The 15,000-nt window shown below is 37.0% G+C and overlaps 1 long non-coding RNA gene across 1 annotated transcript in view; it reads left to right on the top strand.

Moving 5' to 3' along the window:
* Positions 1 to 15,000, top strand: part of LOC115221674 — a 90,087-nt gene that overhangs the window by 29,001 nt on the left and 46,086 nt on the right. The window contains exon 4 of the long non-coding RNA XR_005002859.1: positions 12,401 to 12,468. This is a non-coding gene — a long non-coding RNA (uncharacterized LOC115221674). The remainder of the gene's footprint in view (positions 1 to 12,400; positions 12,469 to 15,000) is intronic.

The following is a 15,000-nucleotide window of genomic DNA, read 5'->3' as shown; positions in this document are numbered from 1 at the left end:
GTCAGTCCTTCTCTATGGTTGTGAGACCTGGACATTTACAGCTGATATGGAGCGAAGAATCTAAGTATTTGAGCACAAGTGCTTCAGAAGGCTGCTCCTCATCCTGTACACAGAGCACAAAACGAACAGTTTTGTCAGGCTGGTGAGCTTTAAGGTGGCGAGCTGGCAGAAACGTTAGAACGCCGGGGCGAAATGCTTAGCGTTATTTCGTCTGCCGCTAGGTTCTGAGTCCAAATTCCGCCGAGGTCGACTTTGACGTTCATCCTTCGGGGTCGATTAAATAAGTACCAGTTACGCACTGGGGTTGATATAATCGACTTAATCCGTTTGTTTGTCCTTGTTTGTCCCCTCTCTGTGTAGCCCCTTGTGGGTAGTAAAGAAATAGGTATTTCGTCTGTCTTTACGTTCTGATTTCAAATTCCGCCGAGATCGACTTTGCCTTTCATCCTTTCGGGGTCGAAGTACCAGTACGCACTGGGGTCGATATAATCGACTTAATCTGTTTGCCTGTCCTTGTGTGTCCCTTCTGTATGTACCCCCTTGTAAGCAGTCCAGAAATAAGCTTTGTCAGGCCGGCAGACGGGAACCACTTCTTGCGTAGGTGAAAAAGACGAAATCTTGTCTGGTATGGTTATGTACTCCATCACAACACCCTGAACAAGACCATTCTTCATGTCACAGTTGAGGTAGGCCGAAAGTGAGGTGGAAAGAGAAACTCCTAGTTTGACAACATCAAAGAGTGGCAACAGCTGACTACGAAAGTATCTAGAATGGCACCTCGAAGACTGGTTGCATCAGGTAAGAGATCTCGATGCCCTTACTAGAAAGGTTTATTTAGCCAGCACTCTGCTATGCATAATTTACAATACTAACGTTAGTGAATACTTTCGCTTCTTTATAAATTCATTTTCTGCGAAATACTCCCTTATTAATAACTGTATTTTCTAGGAAAATACTCTCACCTTCACTTTTGATACGGTAAATACTTCACTTTAATGATAACACAGATAACACAGCAAGGAAAGGATGCAGGTTCCTTATGATTTATTATATATTATTCGCACTTCTCATTTAATCAATATTCACTATGGAACAAAATCGAAGGTTTGTAGCAACTAAATAAAGAATGAGACAATGCAAGCAAAGGACAAGAAAGAACATAGACAAAGGAAAAGAGAAAGTTTGCGACAAAGTCAATCAATAAGATGAGCTAAAATGACCGACCACAACAGAGTGGGTTACCTACAATATCAAAGAAAACATGGACAACTACAAAGACAGATATTCTTTCTTCGTGCTTGTTCACAATTTCCGCCTCGAAAGGTAAAAGTGCAACAGAGTTGAGCAGTTGCTCACAACCTTTCGGACTTTATGTAATACATAAAAAGCAGAAATTTATGAACGTACATCTTTGAAAGAATGTGTAAATAAAACAAAACTCACGACAGGCTAGAAGCGACGCGTGGCTCTGACACCACCACAAAATAATAATAATATAATAATAATAATAATAATAATAATAATAATAATAATGATGATGATAATGATAATGATGATGATCATGATGATCATGATAATAATAATAATAATAATAATAATAATAATAATAATAATGATAATGATGATGATGATGATGATGATGATCATGATAATAATAATAATAATAATAATAAATAATAATAATAATAATAATGATAATAATAATAATATTAATACCAATTCTATGAGTTGCAAGAACGCAAAGAAAATTTATAAAACTAAAAAAAAAAATGAAACAACAAAAACCTCGTGGGGGAATCTACATCGAGTGCGAGTTCAAAAAACAATAAAGATATATTAGATAATGAAAAGTCTATACGGCTGTAATGAATAATAGAAACTATTACTAGAGGGAATATAATAAAGATCAACAGAGATATACCAGATATGTATCTACTGAAAATATTGAGTCAGAAGCTATATTTAGTGGGTAATATGCCAACACTTAGCGGTGGAAACTATAAAATTATAAGCAATTACAAAACAGTATGTGAAAATCATTTCATTGAGATAATAAGGTCTACGTCTGTTAAAACTGACATGGGGATCAATGCAAATTTTTCAGATATAATTGTCAATGGCATAAACAGAAATGTATGTTCTTTGATATATATCTCTATCCCTTCTGATCTAAACATCCCGCGAAATGAATTCGTGTTTTCACAGAACATGTACGAGTGGAATATCGGTTTTCCGGAACCTGTGGCTCAAAATCCATTTTCGATTACTTATTTCTTCCGTTCAGGAAGTGATCACACTGTAAATTGAACAAATATTACAGGCGCAAGTGTGGCTGTGTGGTAAGAAGTTTGCTTCCCAACGACATGGTTCCGGGTTCAGTTCCACTGCGTGACACCTTGAGCAAGTGTCTTCTACCATAACCTCGGGCCGACCAGCCGACCAAAGCCTTGTGAGTGGATTTGCTAGACGGAAACTGAAAGAAGCCTGTCGTATATATATATATATATATATATATATATATATATATATGTGTGTGTGTGTGTGTGTGTGTGTGTGTGTGTGTGTATTGGTGTGTTTACGTCCCCGTAACTTAGCGGTTCGGCAAAATAGACCAATAGAAGTACTAGGCTTACAAAGAATAAATCCTGGCTTCAAAATGTTCGACTAAAGGCTCCAGCATAGCCGCAAATTAGTACGGATTATAAGATGTTTGGGATCATCAACGTCCAGAAACCAATATAACGAATGACGTATTGCTATTTTGAAACGTTTTGTAAATTACATTTACATACAAATACGCACATATACATATTTGCACGGAATCATATAAAAACGTACTATAAGATGCACAGTAAAACATTTAAAAGAAATATAACGTGAATGGTTACTGGTTAGGTTGATTTCGAGCACTCCACAATACTGTTCAACAAAAAAAATCCTCAAACTGTTCTCGAGTGTAACCAAATGCACAGGTAAGCATCTTTTTAAATATTTGGTTGAATAACTCCAACGTCTTCAGTGCATTCATTTTTAATTTCGCTGTAAAGCACCGCCTTGGAAGGTTTTAGTAGAATAAATCGACCCAGGGACTTATTTCTTAAGCCTAGTACTTATTCCATCGGCCTCTTTTGCCGAACCACTAAGTTGTGGGGACGTAAACACACCAACACCGGTTGTCAAATGAGGATGGGGGACAAACACAAAGACACACACACACACACACACACACACGTATATACAACGAGCTACTTTCAGTTTCCGTCACACACGTATGTACGACGAGCTTCTTTCAGTTTCCGTCTATCAAATCCCCTTACAAAGCTTTGGTAGGCCCGAGGTTTTAGTAGAAGACACTTGCTCAAGATGTCACGCAGTGGGATTGACCCCAGAACCATGTGGCTGAAAAGCAAGCTTCTTACCACACAGCCACACCTATAGTGCAGCAGTTTTGACGTGTCTGTTTTGAATTCATATACCATAGTTGGATGATTGGCGCTGTATTCAGATAGAAGCTGATGTAAACTCTTCTAACCTTTGTCTATACTTTTGCATTGGTTCACAGATGAAACTGTTTAACTTTTGCTTCTGTATTTACCTCAAATGCAGCAACTTTTAGCACAAATACAATGAATTTTTTTAAACAGAAGACTGTACAAGCTCAAACATTATTCTATCGGTATATTTGGTCCCGTAAAATGTCTTTATCAAGTATATAAAGTTTCATTTAAAAGGGTTCGATTATTCCATAAAATCGCTAAACAACATAACCTTTTCAATATATTAATCTCCTCAAAATAATTTGCTTTATATAAAAAATATCTACCAATTTATTGTTATTCATACCAAATAATGTCTCAAGAAATGTTATTAATTTATACAATACAAATTATACATAAACATCAGAATATAGAGTACTCAGTATTGTGTCATCCCAGAATTTCTCGACAGAAACTGTTGTTCAAGAATGAATTTTACATTAAATATAGTATTTATATCAGAGAAATAATTTTTTTACTTCCTTTTACTAGTCGCAGTCTTTGGATTGCAGCCTTGGAGGAATTAGCCGAACAAATCGACACCAGTATTTGATTATCCAGTCAGTGATAAATCAGTTCTGTCTCTTTCCTTTTCGATGCACTTGGTCCAGCGGTCTGCTCTGTAGGCATGTTTTACCAGCACCTCGAAACCCAATTTGTTAAAGGTTTCAACGGTCTGGGCAGCTATGTGTGGGTGTGCATTGTCATGCAACAACAAAACTTTGTTCGACAATGGGCTTCGGCATTTGGTACGCATTGCTGGCTTCAGTTTGTTGGCCAACAAAGAACTATATCTTGCACTGTTGATCCTACACCACTTTTCGAGGTAGCCTTCCAATATACACCCTTTTAAGTCCCCAAAAAGAGTTAGCATTACATTTCCCGCGGAAGATTTAGTCTTGAATTTCTTCGTCGCCGCCGAGCCGGGATGTTTTACTTCATACTCTCTCCTTTGGATTCTATCTCATAATGATGGGCCCATGTTTCATCTTCTGTGACTATACTGCTCAAAATTTCTTTGCCCTCGTTGTTGTAGCGATCGAGTAAACGTTGGCAAACTCAAGATGTTTGCACACACACACACACCACACACACACCACACACACACACACACATATACATACCACTACCATAGTGTAAGAACCTATCAATAGCAACATGTTAAAATACCTTACTGTGATAAATATTTACCATTATTATGGTCTTGTATATCTTCACTACATTTTAAAAAATATACAATTAATAAAATAAGATCAAAACAGACTCCATATCTTTTGTATTGTGGAATAATCTCATAATATTTGTTTATTGGATAAGCTTAACTTTAAACTGGATATTTTAAAACATATATTTGACCAGCACCACATGGGGATGATACTAAATAACACAAACTGTAAGGACGTTAACAAATAGTGCTCCACCTATCTATTAACGCAATGCTCTATACCATGAGATCTCTTTACAGGTTGTATGATCTTCCATATCAACACATTTAGTAACAGCTCATTGACTGGCGGTGTCAATTTTCCATGGAGACAGTAAACATTTTTCTCTCACAGGATTCCTTCACAACCATCATCGTTTAAACAAATAAAATGTCTTTATTAAAATACGAAGATAACACTATAGCATAATTTGGTAAATGTTCCGTGATATTTCTGTAAAGGAAGACATCCATCACACACACACACACACACACACACACACACACACACACACACACACACACACACAGAGTTTTCTATATACATCGTGTGTGTGCTTGTGTACAAAAATGTATACGTTAATGTATGAATGGAAGGCGCATGGCTTAGTGGTTAGAGGCATTCAGCTCATTAACGTAAAGTCCTGAGTTCAATTACCCGGCGACGCGCTATGTCCTTGAGTAAGATACTTTATGTCACATTACTCCAGTCCACTCAGCTGGCAAAAATAAGTTGTACATGTATTTCAAAGGGCCAACCTTGTCACATTCTGTGCTACCTTGTATCTCCCTGAGAACTAATTAAATGGTTACGCGTGTCTGTGGCGTGCTCAACCACTTGTACGTTAATTTCACGAGCAAGCTGTACTGTTGAATGGATCAACTGAAACCTTCGCCGCCGCAACCGACGGAGGGCTAGTTATATGAGTTAATAACACACACACATACACACACATACACAAACACACACACACACGCACACACACGCACACACACCGATATGTCTTGTCTTGGGCTTTAAGTCCCTTTTAGTCCCTTTTTGTAGTCAAGCAGCTTCTTGGGCATTTAAAAAATCTAGTGGAACACATCCTACCGCAAGTTTGACACTGACCTATTTTTTTTCCTGAAACACAACCAGCATGACAGAAAATGAAAGTAACAATAGAAAAAGGCAATCAATCCCAGTAAGGGAGTATCATTATATTTATCGTCCCCAAGGAGGCGAGCTGGTAGAATCGTTAGCACGCCGGGCGAAATGCTTAGCGGTATATCGTCCTTCTTGACTTCAAAGTTCAAATTCCGCCAAGGTTGACTTTACCTTTCATCGTTTTGGTATCGATGAAGTAAATACAAGTTAAGTACTGGGGGTCGATGTAATCGATTATTCCCACTTCCATCACCAACTTTCTGGCCTTATGTCTATAGAGGAAAGCATCATATTTATCGCTTCTGAAAGGATGAAAGGCAAAGTTTGATCCCAGACTACTGAGAACCAGAATGATTACTGCAGAGCCACTTAAAACCATTTTCAAATCCGATGATTACTACGAACGTATGAAAGCGCTAATTGAACTTCATGAACGTTACAAGATATTTTTTAATGTTTATCACACTTCAGCATTGTAAAAATTAATTTTTTTAAAATATCATAATAAAAAACGTGAAATACATACCACGTTTTAACGTTATTCAACGGATATGTATATATATATATATATATATATATATATGTATCTACGAGGGGTTACCCAAAAGTAACAGGGTATGGTCTCTGTGGGACAAACCCGTTGTAGTTCAAGCTTCCGCCGCTAGAAGCCACTTGATGCGACTCTTAGGCATCAGTCTGCCGACCGGCATCAGCTGGTGTAGTCCTACAGCCACGTAGTACGTTTTTATTTCGTACGCTTCTCCCATGTTTGTCAATTTTTGCGATGGCTGAAACGAAGGAACAGCGTGAAATTTTGTGTTCTGCTGGGGAAAAATGTGGCCGAAACAGTCTTCATGCTTCAAACAGTAGAAAACGCGTCTGGACCGATGCATTGCTTCAAATGGAGAATACTTTGAAGGCGATAAAAGTGTAAATATGTAAAGCTAAGCGAATAAAATAATATTGCAAAATTGCAGTTTCTTTTGGGCAACCCCGTATCGTTGGCGATTTTTTTTCCTCTGTCTTCCCTTCTCTGGATCTTTCCTTCTCCTATGTTTCCGACGAAGAGCTCCGCTCGAAACGTTAAACCCTCTTTCCCTTCTTTCCCGAGTGTCCAATAATACTATATTTGTTCCACGTCCTCGCGTTGTTGTGTTTTTTTTGTGTTATCTTGTTTGGATTAACTATATATATATATATATATTTCCAAATAAGTTATAGGCTGTGAATCCAACCAACTAAGGGATAATATCTATCCAATATACTGCTGGTAGAATACCCAATTATAAACACGCGTTTTTTTATTGCATTGCAATTAAGTTACCGAGTGTATTAAATGGGTGAAGGTAAAGAGATATTTTACCATTAACTTATAGAGCAATAAGAAAATGAAGGGGATCAATAGGTGGTTCATCAACTTTTAGACATTATTTTATGTCAATTTATTTATTTAGCTACTAAAATGACAATTGCAAGAATATACATACGTGTATAACATATTATGTTTTACATATATGATATAGAATATATTAATATATAAAGATACCTGTAATTATTGAAAAATAACATACAGGAATGTAAATTGGAAAATTTCCCAATTTATATTCCTGTATTTTAATAATTACTGGTATCTTTATATATTAATATATTTTATATCTAAAGCATAATATGTTATACATGTATGTATATTCCTGTAATTAAGTTGGTATAATATAATGTCTAAAAGTTGATGAACCACCTATTGATCCCTTCCATTTTCTTTTTGCTCTCTCTCTCTCTCTTTATATATATATATATAAAGTGAAGGCGCATGGCTCAGTGGTTAGAGCGTCCAGCTTACGATCATGAGGTTGTGAGTACGATTCCCGGACCGGGCTGCGTGTTGTGTTCTTGAGCAAGACATTTAAGCGAATAACCCACCCTTAATATTCATAATTTTCACTTTTACTATTTATGAAACAAGCGTGTTATTTCTATGGTGGTCTATTAACTGACAAGACAAGTTGAGTTTAATCCTAGGCGTTGGGTGAAAGCCACTGACGAGCATTAATTAAAATGCGAAATCACTGGTGATCTGGCTACACTCGGATGCTGTCAGTCATTACGATAAGTGCTTTCTCGTGGCTATACATTGTTTTAACTCTGGTGCTGACCAGCGTCCTTAGTCATTCTAGTGACATATATATTTCTGCCTTTCGGTTGTTAAATTGCAAATAAGCCACCCTTATTATTTATCTGTATCTATCTATCTATCTATCTATCTATCTATCTATCTATCTATCTATCTATCTATCTATCTATCTATCTGTCTGTCTGTCTGTCTGTCTGTCTGTCTGTCTGTCCGTCCGTCCGTCCGTCCGTCCGCCCGCACGTCCATCCATCCATCCATCCATCCATCCATCCATCCATCCATCCATCCGTCCGTCCGTCCGTCCGCCCGTCCGCCCGTCCGCCCGTCCGTCCATCCATCCATCCATCCATCCATCTAAATTTATATAAATAAGGATAAGATCGTTATTTAAATATCGAACTTATCAAGTGGCCAGCATGGAAATAAAAACCTTTCAAAGGTAATAATTATTTAAAATTATAATTTAGGGTATCTAAGAGACACCACCACGCTGGAAATAGCAGTCAAAACTTGACTCTAAAACCGCATTAAATGTTCATACGGCTTCAGAAAGTGCTGTATGAACATCTAATGTGGTTTTAGAGTGAAGTTTTGACAGCTATTTCCAGCGTGGTGGTGTCTCTTTATCTATCTATCTATTATCTATCTATCTATCTACTATCTATCTATCTATCTATCTATCTATCTATCTATCTATCTATCTATCTATCTATCTATCTATCTATCTATCTATACTTTTTTATTGCCCACAAGGGGCTAAACATAGAGGGGACAAACAAGGATATACAAATGGATTGAGTCGATTACATCGACTCCAGTGCGTAACTGGTACTTAATTTATCGACCCCGAAACGATGAAAGGCAAAGTCGACCTCGGCGGAATTTTATATATATATATATACACACACACATGCATACTACGTTTGTGTGTATATGTATGCATAATACACACTCTAAGTTTACAAGTGCTGTGTACATATAGTGTGTATCGTATACTCGTGTATACAAATACATTTGAGTGCATTTGTAAGCATGAATTTATATTTTTCCATCTATAGACTGTGAAACAAGCATATCTATATATCTATCTATCTGCTTGTCTGTCTGTTTTTCTGTCTATCTATGTGTATATATGTATATGTGTGTGTACTTGTGTGTGTGTGTGTGTATTTATATATATATGTATCTGTGTGTGTATGTATGTATACATGTATGCATGTATGTATGTGTGTGTATGTGTGACGTGTGTATGTATGTGTTGTGAATTCAATGTTCAATTTTTTTAAGGAATCATTTTAATCCGCAAAGGTTACGCCTGAATTTGATTATGTGGCTTATATTTTGTGCACAATATATAAGATAAACAATATATAAATGTCATGAAAAATAGTAATACAAAGTACTCCTTCATGCAAAGAAGGAAAATGGGTTTAGCAATAAAAGTTATTATCTCTAAATCACATGATAGCTTATATGACAAAATCCTTTCCTAAACACCATAATTTTCTCAACCGCAAACATATATGCTAAGATTCTTTCTAGCTAAAATTGAGGTTTGTGCAAGGAGCAAAAAAAGAATAAGACAAAGAAAAAAGAAAGAAAATGCACACAAAATGTAATGTTCTTCAATTTAATAACCAGCCATAAACCAGTATGGGGTAATGAAAAATAAAAGCATTTCTTTCTAAATAATATGGTTGCATGATATTTTATACAGCGATTATCACTTTGGTGACAAAAGATTATTTAATAAAACAGTTTATAAAAAGTAAAATAGCTTAATCATTAGCATTAAATTTCCCTACACAAAGAATGCCCATTAATACGAGAAATAACAGTTCAAATCTGTGTTCACCCTTAAATATTGTAGTTTAGGTCAGACAGAAAGCTAATCATTAATAAAGACGCTTTAAGTTGTATCTTTACTTGTATTTGTGACTTCTAGCGGACAGACTCCTAATAGATTTCTTGGATTACCACACTAATTGTAATAAGGTCAACGACAGACACAATGACAATCACAAAAGCAATCTCGGTTCCTTAGGAGCACTCCGTCGGTTGCGACGATGAGGGTCGCAGCTGATACGATCAACGGAACAGCTTGCTCGTGATATTAACGTGCAAGTGGCTGAGCACTCCACAGACACGTGTACCCTTAACGTAGTTCTCGAGGAGATTCAGCGTGACACACAGAATGTGACAAGGCTGGCCCTTTGAAATACAGGTACAAGAGAAACAGGAAGAAAGAGCGAGAGAAGGTTGTGGTGAAAGAGTACAGCAGGGTTCACCACCACCCCCTGCCGGAGCCTCGTGGAGCTTTAGGTGTTTTCGCTCAATAAACACTCACAATGCCCGGTCTGGGAATCGAAACCGCGATCCTCCGACTGCGAGTCCGCTGCCCTAACCACTGGGCCATTGCACCTCCACCTGTCTCGGTTCCACATTATCACTAGCACAATCATGACAATTACGACCACAAATATCACATCCATAAAATTCACAATAATGTTACTCTCTGAAGCATTAATCGATTCCTAACAATAATGGTTTCAAATTTTGGCCCAGGCCCAGCAGATTTTGAGGGGACGGAGAAGTCAATTACATACAGCCTAGTACATAACTGTTACTTATTTCATCGACACCAAGTGGTTGAAAGGCAAAGTCGACCTCGGTGGTATTTGAGCCCAGAACGTATAGACGGACAAAATGCCTTGATACTTAGGAAAATTAAACTAAAGGAAAAAATCACAAACAAATGGACGATTTGAAACCGTATGGCAAAGATCATACACAAGTGAGTTACTTAGTGAACACTGTCCACTGTTTTTGTACTGATATTAAAAGGGAATTTGGACTCAAGAAGTGCGGAATAATCTGAAAAGACGCATAAGTACAGTCCCTAGCAGGGATCGAATTACCGAGTAGAGACTTGATTAAACAAATTGAAACGAAAATATACAAATACCTTGGTGTACTGGAGTTTAAAGAGATAATGGGAAAGGAAATGAAAGAACAACTGAGGATGGAGTATTTCCGAAACCTGAAGTTGGTGTGTCTGTGTTTGCCCCCCCCTCCCCCAACATCGCTTGACAACCGATGCTGGTTTGTTTACATCCCCGTAACTTAGCGGTTCGACAAAAGAGACCGATAGAATAAGTCCTAGGTTTACAAAGAATAAGTACTGGGGTCGATTTGCTCGACTAAAGGCGGTACTTCAGCTTGGCCGCATTCAAATGACTGAAACAAGTAAAAGAGTATAAAGAGAGAGTATTGATGTCGTTCCGTAGTCAATATTTTTCACGCTGATTTTTAAAAATATTTCTCTTGAAATGGTGATGATGCTCGTAGCCTCTAGTCGGTCCTGTACTCGAGGAGGAATTTCGTCAGTTTCTCAGGACTCTATCTCATCGTGATCCAAGTGACTTTGTTTCTTTTCTATCTATTCTTCGAGCTGCAACTTTTAATGTTCTGGAAAGAGCGATAGCAACGACCATGTTCTTCACCTCTATGCCCTGCTCTTCCTTTTCCTGCTATCTCAACTGCTATTTCTCATCAATACTTTTTTCCCATTTTTCTCTCCATCTGGGGAGATGAATCTTCAGTAACCTCTACAATTGCATGTGTACAGTCCGGTCAACATCTCTTGCACTGTCAACGTTTTTGACATCTCTACTCCATCAATGGATCCAAGATTCGCAATAGCCTTGTGTTTTTTGGAGTTTATCGAACCTGGATGTCCATTCAAGGCCCAAGCGACCACATATTGTTGCAAGTTATCTTCACGCATACTTCTTTCTTGTGCTCTGCTTCAAAGGTAATGGAAAGTCAAGGATAAACATCCGTACCAATATTTCTTTATATTTCCTGGCTGTGATTCCCTCATTCTTTTAACCCATGTACCTCTGCGCCAGACTATGACCAGTCAAGGGCAGTTCACCTCTCTATGTCTTTCCCCACCTCGTCTTCGGTTTTACAGATCAGGACAGACACTTTCTTATCCGCTTGAACACAAATTTTGCCAAACATTGCTCAGGCTTCCCCCAGCTCCTCATTCACAAACATATTTCATGGGAAAGAGGTACACTCCATCCTGACATATTTCTTGCTTTGTTTAGAGAAAACTGATGCCTAGTATTTGCCTTAGTCTGAACGGTATTAATATTGATTGTGTTAATGTATTAATTTACATTTTCGTATGATAAATCGACTGTGTTTATAAGTATCGGTTTCAGTATTATATTTTCTGTTTGTTCTTAACAACTGTTTTAGTACCTCTTTCTGCAGTTATAATAACAAATTCATTAATACAGAATTCAATACTGTTGATTAAAAAAAATGCGTGTAGAATAAAATTAATAAAATTAATCTTTTTTCTACTTCAGATCAATGGAGTAAGCGTTCAAATGTTTTGAAGCCATTTGTTGGTAACAGGAAGAGATTTTTTTCTAAGGTGAGACATCGTAAGTTTGTAAAAAATAGTTGTCTAATAATTACGCTTACTATTTCAAAAAATGTAAAGTACCTGAACTAAAAAGAAAATAGATAGACAAAGAAGGCTTCTTGATTGTGAGCCTGGTTCTAAGCCGCACCGTCAGAAATCTTTAAAGATATATAACAAAGACGTGTATGTTACATAACTGTATATGTGAAATTTGGAAAGAAACAATTAACTGCATTATTTCTGACTTCTCAGTTTTAGCCAACCGAGAATACATTAGCAGGTATGATAGAGCCTGAAGAAGTCAGGAGAAAGATCGTTGGTTATATACACATATAGTCATATGAAAAGAGGTGATATAAACATTCACTTGAGATAGTCCCAAGGAATGGAAATATGACCATACTCAGAGATTATGACAAACCTGTACAGAGAGGGAAAAGGAGGCCAATTGCTGTACATCAATGTCAAGTGTCATAAAAAAACTGCACCATACTTTTAATAAGTCTCAACAATGCACCTCTCAGTGAAATCCAGAAATTATATTATAAAGATCTGGAAATAGAATGTAGCTACTGAAAACGATATGAATGTTACTTTAGTAATTACTAACTGATTTCTAATAATCCATTCTGTGATAGAGCTTCATGGATATATATATATATATATATATATATATATATATATGTGTGTGTGTGTGTGTGTGTGTGTGTGTGTGTACACACACAAAAATAGGGGGAGAATTCACGAAAAAAAGCAAAAGACGACGACAGGTGGTGTAGAAACCAAACAGATGTATTACTATTACGCTCGGGAATTGAAAAAGTCTTTTACGTTTCGAGCCTACGCTCTTCCACAGAAAGGAACAAGGAGAGAAAAAAATATATATTCTAGCTTACAGCAGTTTCTGGTATAAGATGCATTGGACTCATAATTGAGTGCCTGAGTAACACCTTATAACTTCATTGGGGCCTATATATATATATATATATATATATATATATATATATATATATATATATAAGAAGTAGAATGAGGATTCCGATAGAATCAGGTACTTGAAAGAGTATACACCAGGTAGGGTTATGTCTGTTGTTCTGGCTGATGGTTGGTGAGAGTCGAAATATCAGATAGGCTATTTCGGTTGTATGAGTATTTAGCGCCTGCACTGACTATTTCGCCTATCCCTTTTTTCTCTAGAACAGTGCTTCCCAACCATTTTTTAAAATCTATGGACACCTTTGATTACTATTTCATTCAAGTGGGTCCCTATAAGAAATTGATGTTTAAAAACTAACTTCATAGATATCTCTTCCAAAATTCTTACTTTGTTTTTCATACATTAACATGTGTGAGTTGCACAACTTATATCTAAAATTTTAGAAAAATGAATGCTAGAAAAAGCGAGCTATTTCTTTCAATAAATGCATCTGAATCAATAGTTTTCATGGACATATAAATATTGCTATGGATTCCCAGTTTCCCAGTTGTTAATGAGAACATCCCCATCAGATCTGACATGGCCCGACAAGGGTCATTCATATGGATCCTGATTGAGAACTTCTTTATTTCTTTATTGCTCACAAAGAGCTAAACATAGAGGGGACAAACAAGGACAGGGAAAGGGATTAAGTCGATTACATCGACCTCAGTGCGTAACTGGTACTTAATTTATCGACCTCGAAGGATGAAAGGCAAAGTCGACCTTGGCGGAATTTGAACTCACAACGTAACGGCAAATGAAATACATGAAATACTACTAACCATTTCGCCCGGTGTGCTAACGATTCTGCCAGTTCGCCACCTTTGATTTTTTCCCGCCGATATTTACCTGTTTCCCGTTTTTTCAAATGAAACATTAACCTTGCCAAAATCCTCGGTCTCGGAGAGCTTGTTAAGGGTATAGGAATATTGTCACCTACATCCGGAGAAAATATAAAAGAAACGGAAAATGCTTTTATATGAAGCACTTCTTCCGTGTTTCCTCTTTTTCAAGTTTCCTATATTCCAAAAGACTTTAAGAAATGGACAAGAAATGAAACAGAATCAGATACATACTTTATTGGAGGTGTTATATGACAGAACATACACCGCATTTTTTTTTTATTAATGAGTGAAATAAAATGTTCATATACTTGCTATAAAGCATAAATCAGTTATTCTCGAAGTAGGCGGTACAACCGCCCACAGGGTGGGGGAAAGATCCAAGGGGGCGGCGAAGAAAATAGGGGGCGGTGTGGAATACAAGGGGCGGTGAGGAAACAAGAAGCGTTAGAAATGCTGTAAAGTGACTGTAGGGTGGGGATTGTGTCATTTTCTTCTGTAGCGGTACACGATATATTCATATATATATTTGTGCAACATCAGTCAGCGTTAACTTATATTATTTCAGGAAAAGTATACACACACACACGCTCACATACACACACACACCACACACACACACACACACACACACATATACGCGTACATATGTGTGTGTATACATGTGAGTATACATATATATATGTGATATATGAATATATATATATATATATATATACA

Source organism: Octopus sinensis, linkage group LG18 (genome assembly GCF_006345805.1).
Source record: "Octopus sinensis linkage group LG18, ASM634580v1, whole genome shotgun sequence".
Lineage (NCBI taxonomy): Eukaryota > Metazoa > Mollusca > Cephalopoda > Octopoda > Octopodidae > Octopus > Octopus sinensis.
This window is presented reverse-complemented; position numbering and strand designations above follow the sequence as displayed.